The sequence below is a fragment of the Salvelinus alpinus genome, chromosome 31 (genome assembly GCF_045679555.1).
Source record: "Salvelinus alpinus chromosome 31, SLU_Salpinus.1, whole genome shotgun sequence".
Classification (NCBI taxonomy): Eukaryota; Metazoa; Chordata; class Actinopteri; order Salmoniformes; family Salmonidae; genus Salvelinus; species Salvelinus alpinus.
In genome coordinates, this window is record NC_092116.1 from 18,177,999 (window position 1) to 18,202,113 (window position 24,115).

The following is a 24,115-nucleotide window of genomic DNA, read 5'->3' on the forward strand; positions in this document are numbered from 1 at the left end:
ATTGCCATATAGGGGGTTGGAAATATGGGCAAACTAAGCTCTAGGCACAGCAGCAAACAGTTTTTGACCACACCCATTTAATGCTTTTTGATATTCGATTGCTTCGTTTTTTTTTGGTAAGAGAACAAATGGCCAACATGTTATGTCAATCTGTAACGAGTATTACCGAAGGTGGCCTTCCTTCCTGTTCGAGTGGCGCTCGGCGGTCGTCGTCGCCGGTCTACTAGCTGCCACCGATCCTTTTTTCCTTTTCGTTTGTTTTTGTCTAATTGATTTCACCTGTTTAGTGTTTGGTTGTTAGGGTGGGGTTATTTAAGTTCGTTTAGCCCGTTTATGTTTGTGCGGGCTTGTTTCTCTGTTTGTATGTTGAGGTTGCTATTTTTCATTGGGATTTACCACAGACTGAATTTATGTTTCCAGTTTTGGACTTTATTCAGGTTGGAGTTGTACGCCAATGTTTTTTTTGACATTACCAGTTGTATTTCTGGGTGGACATTAAAAGTGGTTTTTTCCCGTTACCTTTGCTCTCTGCGCCTGACTCCTTACCTTTATCCTCATCGAGCGTAACAGAAGCCCGCACCACGAATGGAGCCAGCAGGAGCAGCGACCACCCCTCTCCCCACGATGGAGGAGAGAGTCCTTCATCACACGTCCATCCTTCATCGTATTGGATCAGCAATGGATCTTATGATGGAGAGGATGGATCGTTGGGAGAGGAGTGGTCTCCCTACAAACACTACAAGCCCACCTACCCTCCCTCCAGCACCATTACCATCTCCTCCAGCGGGACCCGGTATCAGCGCGTTGCGTATTACGCCTCCTAGCCAGTACGATGGAGCGGCGGCGGGGTGCCAGGGATTCCTGCTACAATTAGACCTGTACCTGGCCACCGTTCGACCGGCTCCCTCGGATGAGGAGAGCGTGAGTGTCCTCGTCTCCTGCCTGACGGGTAGAGCCCTAGAGTGGGCCAATGCAGTTTGGAACGGGGCCGACTCAGCGAGGGGCCACTACCCGGAGTTCACCCGCCGTTTTCGGGCCGTGTTTGATCACCCTCCAGATGGCCGAGCGGCGGGTGAGAGACTGTTCCATCTACGACAGGGGACGAGGAGCGCGCAGGACTTCGCGCTGGATTTCCGGACCTTGGCTGCTGGAGCAGGATGGAACGACAGGGCCCTGATAGACCATTACAGGTGTAGCCTGAGAGAGGACGTCCGCAGAGAGCTGGCTTGTCGGGACACTTCGCTAAGTTTGGATGAACTAATAGACATGTCTATCCGGTTAGACCATCTGCTAGCTGCTCGCGGACGTTCTGAAAGGGTCCTGTTCGTTCCATCTCCTGACCCTCCTGCTCCCATCCCGATGGAGCTAGGAGGGGCAGCATCTAGGGAGATCGGAGGAGGCTCCTCCTGTACCAGTTGTGGCCGAAGAGGGCACACTTCCGGTCGGTGCTGGAGGAGGTCATCTGGGAATAGAGAGGGCAGGCAGAACACTCCTCGGTCACCTCAGGTGAGTCAGCACCACACTCTCCCAGAGCTTCCTGTTGGTCACATGTTTTTGTTAATATGCTTCCTTAAATTTTTTCCCTCTCTCCAGCATAAGGCGCTAGTCGATTCAGGCGCAGCTGGAAATTTTATAGATCGCGGACTCGCTCAGAGGTTGAGGATTCCGTTAGTTAAGGTTGACCCCCCTTTTTCTGTACATTCTTTAGATAGTCGACCGTTAGGGTCAGGCCTGGTCAGGGAGTCCACAATTCCTTTGGAGATGATTACGCAGGGGAATCATAAGGAACGGATTAGTCTGTTTCTTATCGATTCACCTGCGTTTCCGGTAGTGCTGGGAATTCCTTGGCTGGCTATTCACAATCCGACTATTTCGTGGAAACAGGGAGCTCTACAGGGGTGGTCTGATGAGTGTTCAGGCAGGTGTGTAGGAGTTTCCATCGGTGCGACAACGGTGGAGAGTCCAGACCAGGTTTCCACCGTGCGCATTCCCGCTGAGTATGCCGATTTGGCTATCGCCTTCAGTAAAAAGAAGGCGACCCAATTACCTCCCCATCGACAGGGGGATTGCGTGATAAACCTCCAGGTAAACGCTGCACTTCCCAGGAGTCATGTGTATCCTTTGTCCCAGGAGGAGACGTTGGCTATGGAGACATATGTCACGGAAGCTCTGGGACAAGGATTCATTCGGCCCTCCATGTCACCCGTCTCTTCGAGTTTCTTTTTTGTGAAGAAAAAGGATGGTGGGTTGCGTCCGTGTATTGATTATCGAGGTCTCAATTCCATCACGGTGGGTTTTAGTTACCCACTACCTCTCATCGCTACGGCGATGGAATCATTCCACGGAGCACGGTTCTTCACGAAACTGGATCTCAGGAGCGCGTATAATCTGGTGCGTATTCGGGAGGGAGATGAGTGGAAAACCGCGTTTAGTACTACATCGGGCCATTATGAGTACCTCGTCATGCCGTACGGGTTAAAGAATGCTCCAGCTGTCTTTCAATCCTTTGTTGACGAGATTCTCAGAGACCTGCACGGACAGGGTGTGGTGGTGTATATTGACGATATTTTGATCTACTCTGCTACACGCGCCGCGCATGTGTCTCTGGTGCGCAAGGTTCTTGGGCGACTGCTGGAGCATGACTTGTACGTGAAGGCGGAGAAATGTGAGTTTTCTAAACAAGCCGTTTCCTTCCTGGGTTACCGCATTTCCAGCTCGGGGGTGGATATAGGGGGTGACCGCGTAAAAGCCGTGCGTAATTGGCCGACTCCGACCACGGTAAAAGAGGTGCAGCGGTTCTTAGGGTTTGCCAATTACTACCGGAGGTTTATCCGGGGTTTTGGTCAGGTAGCAGCCCCTATTACCTCACTCCTGAAGGGGGGGCCGGTGCGTTTGCAGTGGTCGGCAGAGGCAGACAGGGCCTTCTGTAGGTTGAAGGTGCTGTTTACCGAGGCGCCAGTGTTGGCGCATCCGGACCCTTCTTTGGCGTTTATAGTAGAGGTGGACGCATCCGAGGCTGGGGTTGGAGCGGTGCTCTCACAGCGCTCGGGTGTGCCACCAAAACTCCGCCCTTGTGCTTTTTTTTCGAAAAAACTTGGGCCAGCGGAGCGGAATTATGATGTGGGGGATAGGGAGTTGTTGGCTATGGTTAAGGCCTTGAAGGTGTGGAGACACTGGCTTGAGGGGGCTAAGCACCCTTTTCTCATCTGGACTGACCACCGTAACCTGGAGTATATTCGATCAGCTAAGAGACTGAATCCGCGTCAGGCAAGGTGGGCCATGTATTTCACCAGATTTCGTTTTACTATCTCGTATCGACCAGGTTCACTTAATACTAAGGCCGACGCGCTGTCTCGTCTCTATGACTCAGAGGAACGGTCCATCGATCCTACTCCCATCATTCCGGCGGCCAAGTTGGTGGCACCGATAGTATGGGAGGTGGACGCGGACATCGAGCGGGCGTTAAGGGAGGAACCTGCACCTCCACAGTGCCCGGAGGGGCGTAGGTATGTACCGCTCGCTGTTCGTGATCAATTGATTCGATGGGCTCATGGTATACTCTCGTCGGGTCACCCGGGTATTTCGAGGACAGTGCGAGGTCTTAGGGGGAAGTACTGGTGGCCCACCTTGGAGAAGGATGTGCGATTCTATGTCTCTTCCTGTTCGGTGTGCGCTCAGAGTAAGGCTCCTAGGCACCTGCCTCGAGGGAAGTTACAACCCCTCCCCGTTCCACAACGGCCGTGGTCCCATCTTTCGGTAGATTTTCTGACTGACTTACCTCCATCTCAGGGGAACACTACGATCCTGGTCGTTGTGGATCGGTTCTCTAAGTCCTGCCGTCTTATCCCGTTGCCCGGTCTCCCTACGGCCCTGCAGACTGCGGAGGCATTATTTACCCATGTCTTCCGGCATTACGGGGTGCCCGAGGATATTGTTTCTGATCGGGGTCCCCAGTTTACTTCCAGAGTATGGAAGGCGTTTATGGAGCATTTGGGGGTCTCGGTCAGCCTTACATCGGGGTATCACCCGGAGAGTAATGGGCAGGTGGAGAGAGTGAACCAGGAGGTGGGTAGGTTTCTGCGGTCGTATTGCCAGGACCGGCCAGGGGAGTGGTCAAGATACATCCCTTGGGCAGAGATCGCTCAGAACTCACTAAGCCACTCCTCTACCAACATGTCACCATTTGAGTGTGTGTTGGGGTATCAGCCGGTTCTGGCACCATGGCATCAGAGTCAGACCGAGGCTCCTGCGGTGGAGGAGTGGGTACAGCGCTCTAAGGAGACTTGGAGAGCCGTCCAGGAGTCTCTGCGTCAGGCGAGTAGACGACAGAAGAAGAGCGCTGACCGTCACCGCAGTGAGGCCCCCGTGTTTGCACCGGGGGATAGGGTCTGGCTCTCGACCCGAAACCTGCCCCTCCGCCTGCCCTGCCGGAAGCTGGGTCCGCAGTGTGTAGGGCCATTTAAAGTCCTGAGGAGAATAAATGAGGTGTGTTACCGATTGTTACTTCCTTCTTATTATAGTATTAACCCCTCATTTCATGTGTCTCTCCTCAGGCCGGTGGTAGCTGGTCCCATGCAGGAAGGTGAGGTGCCGGAGGTCCCTCCACCCCCTCTGGATATAGAGGGGTCCCCGGCGTACAGGATAAGGTCTATTCTGGATTCCAGACGTCGGGTGGGGGGCCTTCAGTACCTCGTGGACTGGGAGGGGTACGGTCCGGAGGAGAGGTGCTGGGTCCCGGTGGGGGATATATTGGATCCATCTATGCTGAGAGAGTTCCATCGCCTCCATCCGGATCGCCCTGCGCCTCGGCCCCCGGGTCGTCCTCGAGGCCGGCGTCGGCGCGCTGCGGGAGCTGCGCGTCAGGAGGGGGGTACTGTAACGAGTATTACCGAAGGTGGCCTTCCTTCCTGTTCGAGTGGCGCTCGGCGGTCGTCGTCGCCGGTCTACTAGCTGCCACCGATCCTTTTTTCCTTTTCGTTTGTTTTTGTCTAATTGATTTCACCTGTTTAGTGTTTGGTTGTTAGGGTGGGGTTATTTAAGTTCGTTTAGCCCGTTTATGTTTGTGCGGGCTTGTTTCTCTGTTTGTATGTTGAGGTTGCTATTTTTCATTGGGATTTACCACAGACTGAATTTATGTTTCCAGTTTTGGACTTTATTCAGGTTGGAGTTGTACGCCAATGTTTTTTTTGACATTACCAGTTGTATTTCTGGGTGGACATTAAAAGTGGTTTTTTCCCGTTACCTTTGCTCTCTGCGCCTGACTCCTTACCTTTATCCTCATCGAGCGTAACACAATCTCAGTTTCATAAAATAAATGTAGATTACTATTTTTGCACAAGCGGAGCTTCGGATACTTTTTTTGTTGCATGATGAACTTGACTATCCACCATGGGATGAAGGGAAACTTCAAATGCTGTTAACTGAAACATGTAGCCCTCATAAGACATTGGTCCTATGAAGTTCATATTTGTCATAATCAGTGATGATGCTGCAGGCATGAACTAAGAGGTCACAGAGCTCAATAGAGGTCAAATAATGACTAATATATTGCAAAGGAATACACTTTATCAGCGAGTCAACAAGGTCAGACATGTTTAAATGGCTGTAGGCAAGAAGTGTATAGACTCATGTAACAGGTGGTGACAGAACTTGTGATTACGAATAAATTATTTACTACTCAAACTATAAAGGGCAACAATGAAACAAAGATAGTTTTGTGGTTAATATATTCTCAAAAAACATTTGTATATATATATATTTACATTAAAAAAATGATAAATGCCAAATTTCATTGCTTCACATCATAACATGCAGTGTTTATCCCATGCATCAATAAACTCCAATGATATGATATCAGTCTAGGCAAATTTACCTGCTTTCCAATGTTCTTTGGTAACATTTATGAAGAACTACCTTAGAGAAGGACTGGTTTTGTTCTCTCATATTAAAACACAAAACCAAGTCAGCTAAAGCAGTGCCTGGGTAAATACTGCTGGTGGTGACAATACAGGCCTATTCTGTGAAATCAGCCAAAGAAAGGGAGGGGCTTCCGAGTGATGGACCGGGTGGAAAGAGCAAGTCTCCTTGAGTTAATGTAACTTTATTTCAATTGTTTATGATCCTGTGCTCTAATTCTATGTCATGCACCTTAGTGCTGCAGCCCAATACATCTCCAGTCGCAAAGTCAGCTGATTTCAGAGAAAAGAGACACTTTATTCAGCAGCAAGCTTTATTATTTTATATACCCAGACTAATTATTGTCTTATTGCTTTGCCATATACGTTTGTTGATCCTAACTACTGTCGTAAAAATAACTGTCAGAAAAGTGAAGAAACATGTCAAGACCTAAACCCAGACAGCAGTCATTACAGGGTCTGCTCTGATCATTTCATCACTGGTAAGTATAATTCATTTCGAGTTTAATCTAGCTGTTAGCTGTTATGCTAACCAGTTGTTAAAAACCACACTAAGTTAGCCAACATTAGCTAGCTAGATAGCTTGTAGTCTAGCTATTAGTATGTCTCTCTCATTGGCTGCGTGTGAGGTTTTTTTCACCATAAGAATTCCCCATTTTAATAAAGCATTATATGCATCTATCATCACAGGTGCAGACTAATGTAAGCCTACTAATCCTAATGTGATGAGTAAATTGGATAGCGCCGATGACGTGGATGTCGAATAAGGCAGCCCCTTGCATCTCTCTGATCCAGAGGGGTTGGGTTAAATGCAGAAGACACATTTCAGTTGAATGCATTCAATTGTACAACTGACTAGGTATCCCCCTTCCCTTATTGTCCCGAAAAACTCCAGTGGCACTGACCCAATGATAGTTTGTTGACAACTTTATTCATTAGAGGACGGAAAATGGATAATTGCAGCATAGGACAAAGGCCTCAATGGGATAGGACAACCTGCTGTGTTGAATATTGGTTGTTCCAGCCCAACAATAGATGTAATCTATATCTGACCCTAAAACACCTGAATGAATTAATCACAACCAAACAATCAAGATCCCTGATGGTATAGGTGACCTGAAGAAGTGATATTCCAACATCAGGTGTGCTTTAAATATGTTTATGTACTGTAGGTTCACCAGCTGACCGCTATCACGACACCCATGTTTACCTTATTCCCACTATGAAGATGAGCAATGCTGAGCAGCATCAGTTTCTACTTCTACTACTTTATCCTTTCCAGATACAGTATGAAAGGAGACATCTCTCAGTTAGACAAAATGTTTGTCATATGCTGTGCCTAGGTCAATCTGAATGATTCTGTTGTGCCATTTGAGTAGAGAGCACCTTCACCTTGTCATCATGACAAAAGTGCCCCCTTAAACCGAATGAAGAGTGTAGAAATAAGAGCTGATCAAACAGAAATTCCATTTCACAGTGATGCATTTATGTACACATATATGAGTATATAAAATGGAATTTGGAATAACATGTAAAAGACTATTGTTTATGATATTGTAAACATACTGTACTTTAATAATTGTTGTCGTAGTCTTAGGCAAACCATCTTCATTATCACAGTGGCACCTCCAAGTGCTACTCAGACCTTCTGGGAGAAAGTATCTGGCATTGAACTTGGTATTAGTAGTTGTGTGTATGTTTTAAGCTAAGGATCCCATCGCCTGCTTTCAAATGCAAATTCCAATAAGGCAAATGTCATCATACTGTAGGCCAGTGGTTCCCAACTCCGTTCCTTGAGTACCCCAAACAGCACAAATTAATGATGTAGCCCCGGACAAACATACCTGATTCATCTCATTGAGGGCATTGTCCAGGGCTACAAAATATGTTTTTACTGTTGGGTCTACTCGAGGACTGCCGTAGGTCTATGGCTGCATTGGGGTTGCAGGGCATTATCATCAGCTGCAAATTGGGTTCACATGGCTGATATCCTGAAAAAGAGTGAGAATCAAATAAAACTAATTGGAGGGCTAACAACTGAACAAAAATATCATGTTCATTTGAGAATATATCACAGAAACACAGACAAATTAGTGAAAGATTCCCTAACCTCTTTTTTGCAAGATTGTGATCTGCGATCATCACTTCAAAGAATACACTATATTGAACATAATTTCAAAGTTTACAAGAAAACTAACATCTTAGTAACAAGTAGGCCCCTCAAACTCAACACTGGACCACAAAGCCAGTTCCACTGCTTTTTTCATTGTGCTCCTCTTATCAAGAACTGCTTTAGACCTGGGACACCTGGTTTTTACAATTCATTATCAGGTAGAACCGAAAACCAACCAGACCTCGTAGGATAAGAGTTGAATACCCCTGAAGTTAGCTATCATTATTAATGCATAATTTCAGGTAAAAAAAAGTCTATACCAGAGGTGGCCAACCTCTCTCAACTGATCCCTGATCTACTTAGTGAGCAGACTTCTATTCCAGCCCACCAATAGCACACTTGATTTCCAACTAATTAGGTTTGATAAGTTGAATCAGGTGTGTTAGTGTGCAATGTGTAAAACATTTTATTACCCCCTCATCTAAGATAGTAATGACCTCTCACTATACTTTAACATTAAACTACTGTAGTTCTACAACCAACAAACACAAATGCCTTCATTGTTTTTAATAAACTGAAAAATGAAATGTGGACATTCAAGCCTATGATTGCAAAGGGGTCTTCCAAGTAAACAAAGGTCAGAATGTGACATAAATTGGTAACAATATTGAATGTTTCCATTACTTTGTTGAATTCCAAGTGCTAACCTACCTATACATGACTAACAGTTCATATGTCCTCCTCATCCTACAGACCAGGTCAAGGTGATTCATGACATTAGTGGTTTTCTGACTCTGACTGATATTTCCCTGCTAGTTTGGTAAGCCCACTGTTCCAGTTAGGGGGTTTATGTGTCGACAGACAGACAGACAGACAGACAGACAGACAGACAGACAGACAGACAGACAGACAGACAGACAGACAGACAGCAGAGGTCATAGTGTCACTGCCATAGAATTAGGAATTAGAATACTAGAATGGACATGATCCTTCTTATGGATAAATTGTAGCCATTTTGGTTAGGGAGTTGTTCAATCATGGTTTGCCAGTTCTGTGAAAAGATATTGTGTATAATAATGAATTTGGGTGGTGGATCATTCTTGATACACACTAGACACTGTTGAGCATGAAAAACCCAGAAGCATTGCAGTTCTTGACACGTCTGGCCCCTACTATCATACCCCATTCAAAGGCACTTAAATATTTTTTATTTAACCAGGCAAGTCAGTTAAGAACAAATTATTATTTACAATGACGGCCTACCCCAGCCAAACCCGGACAACACTGGGCCAATTGTGTGCCGCCCTATGGGACTCCCAATCACAGCCGGATGTGATACAGCCTGGATTCAAATCAGATACTGCAGTGAGATGCAGTGTCTTTCACCACTGTGCCACTCGGGAGCCCATTCACCTCAATCCATGTCTCAATTGTGTCAAGGCTTAAAAATCCCTCTTTAACCTGTCTCCTCCCCTTCATCTACACTGATCGAAGTGGAATTTAACAAATGACATCAGTGAGGGATCATAGCTTTCACCTGGATTCACCTGGTCAGTCTATGTAATGGAAAGAGAAGATGTTTTTTATGTTTTTTTTTAATACATTCTCTGTATATTTTAAAGGCTATTTGTACAGACAGTTGGTATAAAACCCATATAAAGTGTATTTATACTTATTTGACAATAGTTTAGTTTCTTTTACACAATTTCTGATATATTACATGCCTTACTTTTATTTTCCTGCATAAGTAAAATTAGGATTACACCTCTACTGCCATTCATTCCAATTAGACTGGTTTGGATTTCTTCCTGAACAATATGGCTGACATTTTGACCCCATTTTGGAACTTTGAGATGTCTATGACATAACACTTCTAGTAATTTAATAGGATGTCTATGGCCACTGCTCCTGAGAGACCGAAGCAGGTCGCTATGGAGAACAAAATCACAGGAAGTTACAATACAACAACATGTTACTTGAAACATAGAAGGGGAGCCTTTGTCAGTAACCTCAAAACCAATTCCTCCTGAAAACACACAAGTGGGAAGGTGTTTCATGTACCTCAGCCACACTGACCTATGAGCATGCAGGAGAACTCATGCAAACTCGTCTGCAGAACTGCACACACACTGTTATCATACTTTATTATCTCCCTCTCTCTTTCTCTATCTCTCCTTCTCTCTGTCTCAATTCAATTCATTTCAATTCAAAAGGCTTGTTTGGCATGGGAAACATGTTTACATTGCCAAAGCAAGTGCAATAGATAAAAACAAAAGTGAAATAAACAACAAAAAATAAACAGTAAACATTACACTCACAAAAGTTCCAAAGGAATAGAGATATTTCAGATGTCATATTATGGCTATATATAGTTTTGAAACAATGTGCAAATAGTTAAAGTACAAAAGGGAAAATAAATTAACATAAATAAGGGTTTTAAGGGTTTTATTTACAATTGCTGTGGTATTTCACCTATACGGGCATTTATCAAAATTGGATTTGTTTTTCAAATTCTTTGTGGATCTGTGTAATCTGAAGGAAATATGTGTCTCTAATATGGTCATACATTTGGCAGGAGGTTAGGAAGTGCAGATCAATTTCCACCTAATTTTGTGGGCAGTGTGCACATAGCCTGTCTTCTCTTGAGAGCCCTGTCTGCCTACGGCTACCAAGGCTATGCTCACCGAGCCAGGACAGAGTCAAAGTTTTCCTTAATTTGGGGTCAGTCCCAGTGGTCAAGTATTCTGCCACTGTGTACTCTCTGTTTAGGGCCAAATAGCATTCTAGTTTGCACAGTTTTTTTGGTTAACTGTTTCCAATGTGTCATGTAATTATCTTTTCGTTTTATCATGATTTGGTTGTGTCTAATTGTGTTGCTGTCCTGAGGCTCTGTGGGGTCTCTTTGTGTTTGTGAACATAGCCCCAGGACCAGCTTGCTTAGGGGACTCCTCTTCAGGTTGTACTTTCTGTAGGTGAAGACTTTGTTATGGAAGGTTTGGGAGTGGCATCCTTGTAGGTGGTTGTAAAATGTAACAGCTCTTGCTGTAGTTTGATAATTAGCGGGTATCGGCCTAATTCTACTCTGTCCCATTTTGTGAATTCTTGGTTGGTGAGCGGACCCCAGACCTCACAACCATAAAGAGCAATGGGTTCTATAACTGATTCAATATTTTTTAGCCTGATCCTAATTGGGATGTCGAATTTTATGTTCCTTTTGATGGCATAGAAGGCCCTTCTTGCCTTGTCTTGCAGATCGTTCACAGCTTTGTGGAAGTTACCAGTGGCGCTGATGTTTAGGTCGAGGTATGAATAGTTTTTCGTGTGCTCTAGGGTAACGGTGTTTAGATGGATTTTGTATTTGTTGTCCTGGCAACTGGACTGTTTTTGGAACATCATTATTTTTGTGTTACTGAGATTTACTGTCAGGGACATCCTTGGTTGGGGACAGAAGCACCAGATCATCAGCAAACAGAAGACATTTGAATTCAGATTCTAGTAGGGTGAGGCTGGATGCTACAGACCGTTCTAGTGCCCTCACCAATTCATTGATATATATGTTGAAGAGGGTGGGGCTTTAACTGTATCCCTGTCTCACCACACGGCCCTGTGGAAAGAAATGTGTGTTTGTTGCCCCTTTTAACCGCACACTTATTGTTTGTGTACATATATTTTATGACGTTGTATGGTCCTGCTTGAATTCACTTTCATAGAAACAAATACAGCTACTCAACCGTAGCATTGATTGTTAAGAGGTTCCTTTGTCTTCTTCAACCTCGTGTTGCATTTGGCACGAGTCGTTGACCTCGGCTGCCGCTTGCGGTCAACTTAGTCTGATATGTTAATTATTAACTCAAATGCTTTATACCATAGGGTCAAAAGGGACGTTTCCATCTTCATGGCATGCTCTCTGGGTTCCCTAGTCATAGCTCGTTACAAGGCAAGGTAATTATAAATTGTTCTGATCTCGTTTAGACAACTAAATCGTCTTATCGTCACCTCTTTCATCTGGATATTTTCTACACAACGAAAAGAATGTAAACATCATGTGCATATCAGGAAAACTCTTCAAGTTATAACGTTTTTTACATTCATTTTCATATCATAGTTACCACTGTTTTGGCTGATGAAATATAATGTCCCAAAGTCCATTTATTGCATGTTACAGTTCTGAGGTAGATTCTCCATAAGGTCCACAGACATTCCGATCATTCACATTAGAGACCAGAACAGAGTTGGTCTGCTGCCTTATAATTTACAATGAGTGTGAGGTGTCATAAAACACCTCCATACCCCTTCCCCTCTGCGGGAGTGAGAGATTTTTTGCTGTTTGTTCTCTGTTATAGGGCCAAAAAGATTGGAGAAGTGGTTTATCCATAAATCTCCATTTTGGATAGATAACTCTTTGTGTTGTTGTTTGTTTAGTTATTTCCACATTTCCCAAAAGTAGTTAGATTCTATGTATTCTTCACTTACATTGAGCTGATTTCTGACGTGCTGTTCCTTCTTTTTCCTTACTCCTTAGTGTATTTCTGTATTGTTTTAGTGATTAACCTTTTCTCAATAGGGGGTGCTGTTTTCACTTTGTAAAAATTTCGTTCCCAAATTAAACTGCCTCGTACTCAATTCTTGCTCGTACAATATGCATATTATTATTACTATTGGATAGAAAACACTCTCTAGTTTCTAAAACCGTTTGAATTATATCTGTGAGTAAAACAGAACTCAAGTTGGAGCAATTTTCCTGTGAGGAAGTGAGAAATCTGAAATCAGGCAGGCTGTTCTGAGGTCAGTTTATTAATTTGCATGTCTTCTATTGGTCGAGATGCACTGCATACGCCTTCCCCTGGATGTCAGCAAATAGTGAGAATTGGAATGGAGTTGCTAGGCAGATCCGAGGCCGTATAATGGGCTTGGAACGTGGGGTCCATCCTTTTCAACATTCGCCATGACGCAAGACAGACCTCAGGATTGCGTTCTGGAAAGCTCCCGTTATAGGCCTTAGATATATCCGGCTCTGATTTTATTCGATATAGGTGTTAAAGACATCATAATGTTGTTATTTTAAACCGAGTTATATCAGTTTATATCAGTATATTGCGATTTTCGGATATTTCTTAGTGCTGCGTTATAGTGAGTTGGACACGTCTTCGCCACATGGCTAATGTTTACTGCTAATTCCAAAGTTGAAGGCGACAATCTACAACCGAGCAATGATTCCTCTGGACAAAGGACAACTTGCCCAAGATTCTGATGGGAGCTCATCAAAAAGTAAGAAGTATTTATGATGTTAATTCGTTGTTCTGTTGAAAAATGTTGACCTACTATTCCGCCATTAATTTCGGTGCGGTCTCGCTTTAACGCACGCTGTATGTCGTGGTAACGTTAATTTTAAAAATCTAACACAGCGGTTGCATTAAGAACTAATGTATCTTTCATTTGCTGTGCAACCTGTATTTTTTAGTCAAGTTTATGATTAGTTACTGATTAGATTAGGTGCCTCTCCCAAGATTTCTCCCGACATTTTGTTTGCATTTTGGCTACTATTCATATTGTATAACCACGATTTGTGCCGCTAAATATGCACATTTTCGAACAAACTCTATATGTATTGTGTAATATGATGTTATAGGACTGTCATCTGAAGAAGTTTGAGAAGGTTAGTGAAAAAATGTATATCTTTTGCTGGTTTATTCGTTATCGCTATTGTTGGCTTGAATCAATGCTGTTGTGTGGTTGGCTATTGTAGTAAGCTAATATAATCCTATATTGTGTTTTCGCTGTAAAACACTTAAAAAATCTGAAATATTATCTGGATTCACAAGATCTTTGTCTTTCATTTGCTGTACGCTGTGTATTATTCATAAATGTTTTATGATGAGTATTTAGGTAATTCACGTTGGTCTCTGTAGTTATTCTAGTTGCTTTGGTGAGAGTTGTGATGGTGGCTGCAATGTAAAACCATGATTTATACCTGAAATATGCAAATTTTTCTAACAAAACTTATGCTATACAATAACTATGTTATCAGACTGTCATCTGATGAAGTTGTTTCTTGGTTAGTGACTATTTATATCTTTATTTGGTCGAAATTGTGATAGCTACCTATGCAGGAAAAGAATGATGGGAAAAAAAAGTTGTGTCTTTTGCTATCGTGGTTAGCTAATAGAAATACATATTGTGTCTTCCCTGTAAAACATTTTAAAAATCAGAAATGATGGCTGGATTCACAAGATGTGTATCTTTCATCTGGTGTCTTGGACTTGTGATTTAATGATATTTAGATGCTAGTATTTACTTGTGACGCTATGCTAGGCTATGCTAGTCAGCTTTTTTACTGATGGGGGTGCTCCCGGATCCAGGATTGTGATGAAGTAGAAGTTAACCATAGTGAAGGCATGTAAAAATAAATTAATGTACACGGAAATAAATAAATAAATAAACACAATTTGATATGAGTACTTTGCATTTACTTATTTTGCCAAAATATGTATTTTCCTAATTATTAATATCCATAATTTTTATACTTTCTTGACAATTTATTCTTGTATTTATTTATTTCCCTATTTATTTATTTTTGCCAACTTTTATACCTTCATTTATTTATTTCTGTATTTATTTCTGTATTTCTTCATCCCTATGCAAATGATGAGGTGGAACTTTAACATTCAAACATAGCAATCAAGCCCAGAGAGCAGATAGGCTGTAGGTCCTCCATAGAGAGGGAGAAAGAGGCTGACTGAGTCTTTACATGACGAGTGTCAGTGTCTGAGCTTCTTCGAGAGGCGGCTGATCGGCTTGAAGAAATAGAGCACTGTAAGTATGAAATACTCTGAAAGTATGAAGGAAAAGGAAACAGCACACTGCTCTTGATAGTATCACTGATCTTTAATAAGCTTACGTATCTCTGTTTGTGAGAATGAGAGGTTTTACCTACATAGCACAGCCCACATGGACATTTAATAATGTAAATAACATGGGTGGTGTAACACGTAATAATGTCCTTTATTTAGAACTGTTTTCCTGTATGTGGGTGGGAGACAAAATGCACACTTCACCATATTGTTGCACTGTGCGCATCCTCTGTATTTATAGCTACCATTCGGAAGAGGGCATAAAAGAGACTGGCTGATTTTCTTTTGTGGCTGGCAGTTGGCATGAACCAATTTATCGCGTAAATTGTGACCTCTCCTATACACAATAAGTGGTGGATTTTTTAATTCAGCTGGGTCCGATGATAAAATATGCCAGGGTTTCTTGACCCCATCTCCCACTTTTCGCAAGTTCAAAGTAAACAGTTGAAGTCGGAAGTTTACATACACTTAGGTTGGAGTCATTAAAACTTGTTTTTCAACCACTCCACAAATTTCTTGTTAATTAACAAACTATAGTTTTGGCAAGTCGGTTAGGACATCGACTTTGTGCATGACACAAGTAATTTTCCAACAATTGTTTACAGACAGATTATTTCACTTATAATTCACTGTATCGCAATTCCAGTGGGTCAGAAGTTTACATACACTAAGTTGACTGTGGCTTGAATCAGCTTGGAAAAATCCAGAAAATGATGTCATGGCTTTAGAAGCTTCTGATAGGCCAATTGACATCATTTGAGTCAATTGGACATGTACCTTTGGATGTATTTCAAGGCCTACCTTCAAACCCAGTGCCACTTTGCTTGACATCATTGGAAAATCAAAAGTAATCAGCCAAGACTGACCTCCACAAGTCTGGTTCATCCTTGGGAGCAATTTCCAAATGCCTGAAGGTACCACGTTCATCTGTACAAACAATAGTCCGCAAATTTAAACACCATGGGACCACGCAGCCGTCATACCACTCAGGAAGGAGACGTGTTCTGTCTCCTAGAGATTAACGTACCTTGGTGCAAAAAGTGCAAATCAATCCCAGAACAACAGCAAAGGACCTTGTGAAGATGCAGGAGGAAACAAGTAAAAAAGTATATATACCCACAGTAAAACGAGTCCTATATCAACACAACCTGAAACGCCGCTCAGCAAGGAAGAAGCCACTGCTTCATAACCGCCATAAAAAAGCCGGACTACGGTTTGCAACTGCACATGGGGACAAAGATTGTACTTTTTGGAGAAATGTCCTCTGATCTGATGAAACAAAAATAGAACTGTTGGCCATAATGACCATCGTCATGTTTGGAGGCAAAAGGGGGAGGCTTGCAATCCGAAGAACACACCATCCCAACCGTGAACCACGTGGGTGGCAGCATCATGTTGTGGGGGTGCTATGCTGCAGGAGGGACTGGTGGACTTCACAAATTAGATGGCATCATAAGGAAGGAAAATGATGTGGATATATTGAAGCAACATCTCAAGTCATCAGTCAGGAAGTTAAAGCTTGGTCGCAAATGGGTCTTCCAAATGGACATTGACCCCAAGTATACTTCCAAAGTTGTGGAAAAAATGGCTTGAGGACAACAAAATCAGGGTATTGGAGTGGCCATCACAAAGCCCTGACCTCAATCGTATAGAAAACCTCATAATAATTTCTTCAGACAAGAAAATTACCTCAATGTCTTCATCATTAACTTCTCTAGCGTAAGGGGCAGCATTTTCACGTTTGGATGAAAAACATACCCAAATGTAACTGCCAGTTACTTATCGCCAGGAGATAAGATATGCATATTATTAGTAGATTTGGATAGAAAACACTCTGAAGTTTCTAAAACTGTTTGAATCATGTCTGTGAATATAACAGAACCTATTTAGCAGGCGAAACCCCGAGGACAAAACATTCAGATGTTTTTTTTATGAGGTCACTGTCTTTTCAACCAGATTTCTAAGCAACTTGCTTGCAGTTCCTACGGCTTCCACTGGATGTCAACAGTCATGAGAAATAGGTTGAGGTTATTCCTTTGTGTAATGAAGAAATACGGCAATCTTGAAGTCGAGGCACTCCTGGTGTCTTAGACATGCGTTTCAATCAAACAGAAGGCATGCTACATATCGTTTTAACCCTGTATTGAACACATATCATCCCGTCTTCAATTTTATCGATTATTAACCTTAAAAAATATCTAAACTTGTATTACATAAGCAGTTTGACATTTTTTGACAAAGTTTACAGGTAACCTTTGATATATTTTGTCGTCCCTTTTTTTACTGTCTTATGGCCACTTTTCAAATATAATGCATTGTATTCTTCATAGTTTTATATTTATCAAGCTTTTGTGCATCTATTATTGAAAATAAAAGTACCACAACGTTTCCGATACCTAAAATAAGGAAAGCGTAAAATGCATACATGAACAATACATATCTTGTTGACAGTCTCAACAATTACTCAACATGTATGAAATTAATTTAAGTTAATAAAAAAAATCTTTAATAGATTCAGGAATTTCTATCAGCAGTCCTTCACATCCCATTGGGTGGAGTGCAACTGCAGGAAACTGGGGGCCTCAGGGGCAGCCTGCACCCTCACTCTGGAGGAGTGGTACTGTACCCCCTGTAGGCCACCACCAGGGGAGCCAGGAGACAGACAGCAGCACTGACCCCCAGGAATGCAGCCACAGTGGGGTCTGTACTGACCCCTGGTACTAGAGGGGTAGGGTCAAAGGTCAGGTGTGGGTCAGATGTTCTGTTGTAAGAGGAAATTACTGAGTAAAAAAGGGATAATAAAGACACCTAGCAATTCTTTCACTATGGAACAGCATTATATATAATCTGGCGGCATCTTCTTCCTTCTGTTGTAGACATAGTGTTTCTTATTTGACTCAGTGGTAGACTAGCCTGCTACCAGATATGTTTGTGTGTTTAGCCAACTCCCCTGATGTGTTCATTGTCATGTAAAAAACGGTATTTCAGATCAGGGAGTATATCAATGGCATGTACTGTATGTATGGGATGTAGTAGTACTGTAACGTGCCTCATGTTTATCGTAGACCCCTAAACAATGTAGAAATACAGAACCATTAACAGTATGACATTCATATTCTTCTCAGTGATAACTATTAGCTAACAATTTTAAAGTTTATTAGGAAGTTTAATTACCATCACAGAAATGTATTTGTTGCGGGAAACTTTGGTAGATAGCGAGCTAGATAACTTGGTTTCCATTTTCCATGTCACAGTTGCGTGTATAAGTGGCAGGGAAGTCAGGCGCAGGAGAGTCAAATAGAGTGTAGAATGGAGTTTTTTAATTATAGTCCCAGTAACCCGCTCCATAACACTCATAGGAAAACATAAAACAAATATGGGTACGATGACCCGTCGCACACCTATACACATAAACACAACACTTGACAAAGAACAATCTCTGACAAACACATGAAGGGAAACAGAGGGTTAAATACACAACAGGTAATGAATGGGATTGACAACAGGTGTGTGGGAAGACAAGACAAAACCAATGGAAAATGAAAAGTGGATCGATGATGGCTAGAAGGCCGGTGAAGTCGACCACCGAACACCGCCCGGACAAGGAGAGGCAACGACTTCGGTAGAAGTCGTGACATTACCCCCCCCCTGACGCGCGGCTCCAGCAGCGCGTCGACACCGACCTCGGGGACGACCCGGAGGGCGAGGTGCAGGGCGATCCGGATGGAGGCGGTGGAATTCTTTTAACATAGAAGGATCTAAAACGTCCTCCACCGGAACCCAGCATCTCTCCTCCGGCCCGTACCCCTCCCAGTCCACGAGGTACTGAAGGCCCCTCGCCCGACGTCTCGAATCCAAAATGGATCGAACAGAGTACGCCGGGACCCCCTCGATGTCTAGAGGAGGCGGAGGAACTTCACGCACTTCAGCCTCTTGGAGCGGGCCAGCCACCACCGGCCTGAGGAGAGACACATGGAACGAGGGGTTAATACGGTAATTAGTGGGCAGTTGTAACCTATAACATACCTCGTTCACTCTCCTCAGGACTTTAAACGGCCCCACAAACCGCGGACCCAGCTTCCGGCAGAGCAGGCGGAGGGGCAGGTTTCGGGTCGAGAGCCAGACCCTGTCCCCTGGTGCGAACACCGGGGCCTCACTGCGGCGACGGTCTGCGCCAATTTTCTGGCGCCTTATGGCACGCTGAAGGTGGACGTGGGCTGCCTCCCAGGTTTCCTCAGCGTGCCGAAACCAATTGTCCACCGCAGGAGCCTCGGTCTGACTCTGATGCCAAGGAGCCAGAACCGGCTGATACCCTAATACACATTGAAAAGGAGTAAGGTTAGTGGAGGAGTGACGTAGCGAGTTCTGGGCCATCTCTGCCCAGGGCACGAACTTCGCCCACTCCCCCGGCCGGTCCTGGCAATAGGACCGCAGAAACCTGCCCACATCCTGGTTAACTCTCTCCACCTGCCCATTACTCTCGGGGTGAAAACCTGAGGTAAGACTAACCGAGATCCCCAGACGTTCCATGAACGCCTTCCAGACCCTTGATGTGAACTGGGGACCCCGATCAGACACTATATCCTCAGGCACCCCATAGTGCCGGAAAACGTGTGTAAACAGGGCCTCTGCAGTTTGTAAGGCCGTAGGGAGACCGGGCAAAGGGAGGAGACGACAGGACTTCGAAAACCGATCCACAACGACCAAGATCGTGGTGTAACCCTGTGAAGGTGCAAGATCAGTCAAAAAATCCACCGACAGGTGCGACCACGGCCGTTGAGGAACAGGTAAAGGTTGAAGCTTACCTCTAGGCAGGTGTCTAGGAGCCTTGCACTGGGCGCACACCGAGCAGGAGGAAACATAAATCCTCACGTCCTTAGCTAAAGTGGGCCACCAGTACCTCCCATCAAGACAGCGCATCGTCCGACCTATCCCAGGATGACCAGAGGAGGGTGACGTGTGAGCCCAATAGATCAATCGGTCGCGGACAGCAGACGGAACGTACAGACGACCAGCTGGACACTCAGGAGGAGAGGGCTCTGCACGTGACGCCCGCTCAATGTCCGCGTCCAGCTCCCACACTACTGGCGCCACCAAACACGAAGCTGGGAGTATGGGAGTGGGATCCATGGACCGCTCCTCTGTGTCATACAGCCGAGACAATGCGTCTGCCTTGACGTTCTGGGAGCCTGGTCTGTAAGTAAGAGTAAACACAAAACGAGTGAAAAACATGGCCCACCTTGCCTGGCGAGGATTCATTCTCTTCGCCTGCCGGATGTACTCCAGATTGCGGTGGTCAGTCCAGATGAGAAAAGGGTGTTTAGCCCCCTCAAGCCAGTGCCTCCACACCTTCAAGGCTTCTACGACAGCTAACAGCTCTCGGTCCCCCACATCATAGTTTCGCTCCGCCGGGCTGAGCTTCTTCGAAAAAAAAGCACAGGGGCGAAGCTTCAGTGGCACACCCGAACGCTGAGAGAGCACTGCTCCTATCCCAGCTTCGGATGCGTCCACCTCTACCATGAATGGCAAAGAGGGATCCGGATGAGCCAACACAGGCGCCGAGGTAAACAGAGTCTTCAGGTGTCCAAAAGCCCTGTTCGCCTCAGCCGACCACTGCAAGCGCACCGGGCCCCCCTTTAGCAGTGAAGTAATGGGAGCCGCAACCTGACCAAAACCCCGGATAAATCTCCGGTAGTAATTGGCAAACCCCAAAAAACGCTGCACCTCCTTTACCGTGGTTGGAGTCGGCCAATTACGCACGGCTGTAATGCGGTCGCTCTCCATTTCCACTCCTGAAGTGGAAATCCGATGCCCTAGGAAGGAGATGGATTGTTGGAAGAACAAGCATTTCTCAGCCTTGACATATAGATCATGCTCCAACAGGCGACCAAGCACCCTGCGCACCAGGGACACATGCTCGGCGCGGGTAGCGGAGTATATCAGAATATCATCTATATACACCACTACACCCTGCCCGTGCAGGTCCCTGAAGATCTCATCTACAAATGATTGGAAGACTGATGGAGCATTCATCAACCCATATGGCATGACCAGGTACTCATAATGACCTGAGGTGGTGCTAAATGCCGTCTTCCACTCATCACCCTTCCGAATACGCACCAGATTATACGCACTCCTGAGATCCAATTTTGTGAAGAAGCGTGCCCCGCGCATTGACTCCATAACTGTATTTATCAGAGGTAGCGGGTAACTATATTTCACCGTGATTTTATTGAGACCTCAAGAATCAATGCACGGGCGTAAACCACCATCCTTCTTCTTCACAAAAAAGAAACTCGAAGAAGCGGGTGAAATGGATGGCTGAATGAACCCCTGACGCAGGGATTCAGAGATATATGTATCCATAGCCACCATCTCCGCTTGCGACAGGGGATACACGTCACTCCTGGGATATGCAGCGTCTACCAGGAGATCTATCGCACAATCCCCCTGTCGATGGGGTGGTAATTGAGTCGCCTTCTTTTTACAGAAGGCGAGTGCCAAATCGGCATATTCAGGGGGAATGCGCACGGTGGAGACCTGGTCTGGACTTTCCACCGTAGTAGCACCAACGGAAACCCCTAAACACCTACCTGAGCACTCTCGCGACCACCCCGTGAGAGCCCTCTGTGGCCAAGAAACAGTGGGGTTATGACACGCTAACCAGGGTAGACCTAGCACCACAGAATACGCAGGGGAATCAATAAGGAAAAGACTAATCTTCTCCTTGTGACCCTCCTGCGTTATCATATTCAACGGTGCGGTGACCTCCCTGATAAAACCTGACCCTAATGGTCGACTATCTAAGGCATGAATAGGAACAGGCATATCCACAGACACAATAGGGAGCCCTAAACTATGAGCTAAATTTTTATTAATGAAATTTCCAGCCGCGCCTGAATCTACTAGCGCCTTATACTGGGACTGCAGGGAAAAATCCGGAAAAGTGACAGAGACAAACATAAGTGCAACAGAGGGCTCTGGATGAGAATGGTGCCTACTCACCTGGGGTGATGCCAGAGTGCCCTGCCTGCCTTCTCTATTCCCAGAGGAACCAACCCGGCACCGACCAGCAGTGTGATCTCTGCGACCATAGATGGTGCTCGAGCGGGAACCCCCTCCGGTCTCCCGGCGCACCGTCCCTCCCAATTCCATTGGTTCGGGAGAGAGGGTGCGGGAGGATGGAACAACCAGACCCCGATCTAGACGTCCACGAGTAGCCAGCATGTTGTCCAGCCTGATGGACATGTCCACCAGCTGGTCGAAGTTAAGGGTGGTGTCTCTACAGGCCAGCTCCCGACGGACGTCCTCGCGTAGGCTACAACGGTAATGGTCGATCAGGGCCCTGTCGCTCCATCCAGCGCCGGCAGCCAAGGTCCTAAACTCCAAAGCAAACTCCTGGGCACTCCTCGTCCCCTGCCTCAGATGATAGAGGAGCTCACCCGCCGTTTTTCCTTCGGGAGGATGGTCGAATACTCTCCTGAAATAAAGGGTGAACTCCTCAAAATGGTCCAACGCCGCATTCTCCTCTCTACACACAGCGCTGGCCCACTCCCGGGCTTTCCCGGTGAGGCATGAGACGAGGGCGGAACTCTTCTCCCGGTCGGATGGTACTGGGGAGACCGTGGCCAGATATAAGTTCAGTTTAAGGAGGAAACCCTGGCAGCCAGCAGTATCTCCGTTGTAACCCGTGGGTAGGGGTAAACGGATTTTGTTAGGTTCATGTGGGGAAAACGCGTTAAAGGTAAATCCCAGTTGTGGCAGTGGAGGCGCTGGAGAAACTCCCTGTCTCTCCCAGCGATCCATATTCTGGACAATGCGATCCATGACGGCGCTCAAACAGTCAATCTCCTTCGCTTGTTCCATAACGCGCTTTTCCACCTCCATGGGCGTCGTGTCCTCTCCTGCTGACTTCATATATTATCTGGTCAGAGATTCTGTCACAGTTGCGTGTATAAGTGGCAGGGAAGTCAGGCGCAGGAGAGTCAAATAGAGTGTAGAATGGAGTTTTTTAATTATAGTCCCAGTAACCCGCTCCATAACACTCATAGGAAAACATAAAACAAATATGGGTACGATGACCCGTCGCACACCTATACACATAAACACAACACTTGACAAAGAACAATCTCTGACAAACACATGAAGGGAAACAGAGGGTTAAATACACAACAGGTAATGAATGGGATTGACAACAGGTGTGTGGGAAGACAAGACAAAACCAATGGAAAATGAAAAGTGGATCGATGATGGCTAGAAGGCCGGTGAAGTCAACCGCCGAACACCGCCCGGACAAGGAGAGGCAACGACTTCGGTAGAAGTCGTGACATTCCAACAGATTTTTGTAATCCCCCTGATTGCTCATCAACAATTACTGGTCTTGGAAATCGTGCGTTCATCAGAAATGGCTTCTGATAAACTGCTTTGCCACTAGTGGCAATAAATATTGTTGTCACAGGTTTTCTTGAGAGAATTGTTTGCCAGAAAAAAACCCTGGCGAACTGTTTGCTACGAGTGGCAATAAATCTAAAATTTTGTGGCACACTATTTAATTTGCAGAAAATTTGTTGCAAAAGTTTGCCGCAAATTCACCACTAGTGTCAACATTTGCTAACTTCTGGCAACATTTTGTGGCACACTATTTTATTTTAAGAAAATTTGCCACAAACTTGCAGGAAGTTTGCCGCAACAACAACATTTTTTAAGGGTTACTGTCCTTGTTAGACCAAGGAATTTGCAAATAAATTCATAAAAAATCCTGCAATGTGATTTTCTGGAATTTTTTTTCTCATTTTGTACCTATGATGAAAATTACAGGCCTCTCTCATCTTTTTAAGTGGGAGAACTTGCACAATTGGTGGCTGACTAAATACTTTTTTGCCCCACTGAATAAAAACTTAACACCCTGGCAATCTCACACACATTATCAATGAACCTACCAGGTACAACCCCAATGCCGTAAACACGGGCACCCTCATAGATATCATCCTAACCAACTTGCACTCTAAATACACCTCTGCTGTTTTCAACCAAGATCTCAGTGATCACTGCCTCATTGCCTGCATCTGTAATGGGTCAGCTGTCAAACGACCTCCACTCATCACTCCCAAACACTCCCTGAAACACTTCAGCAAGCAGGCCTTTCTAATCGACCTGGCCCAGGTTTCATGGAAGGATATCGACCTCATCCCGTCAGTAGAGGATGCCTGGTTATTTTCTTTAAATGCCTTCCTTAC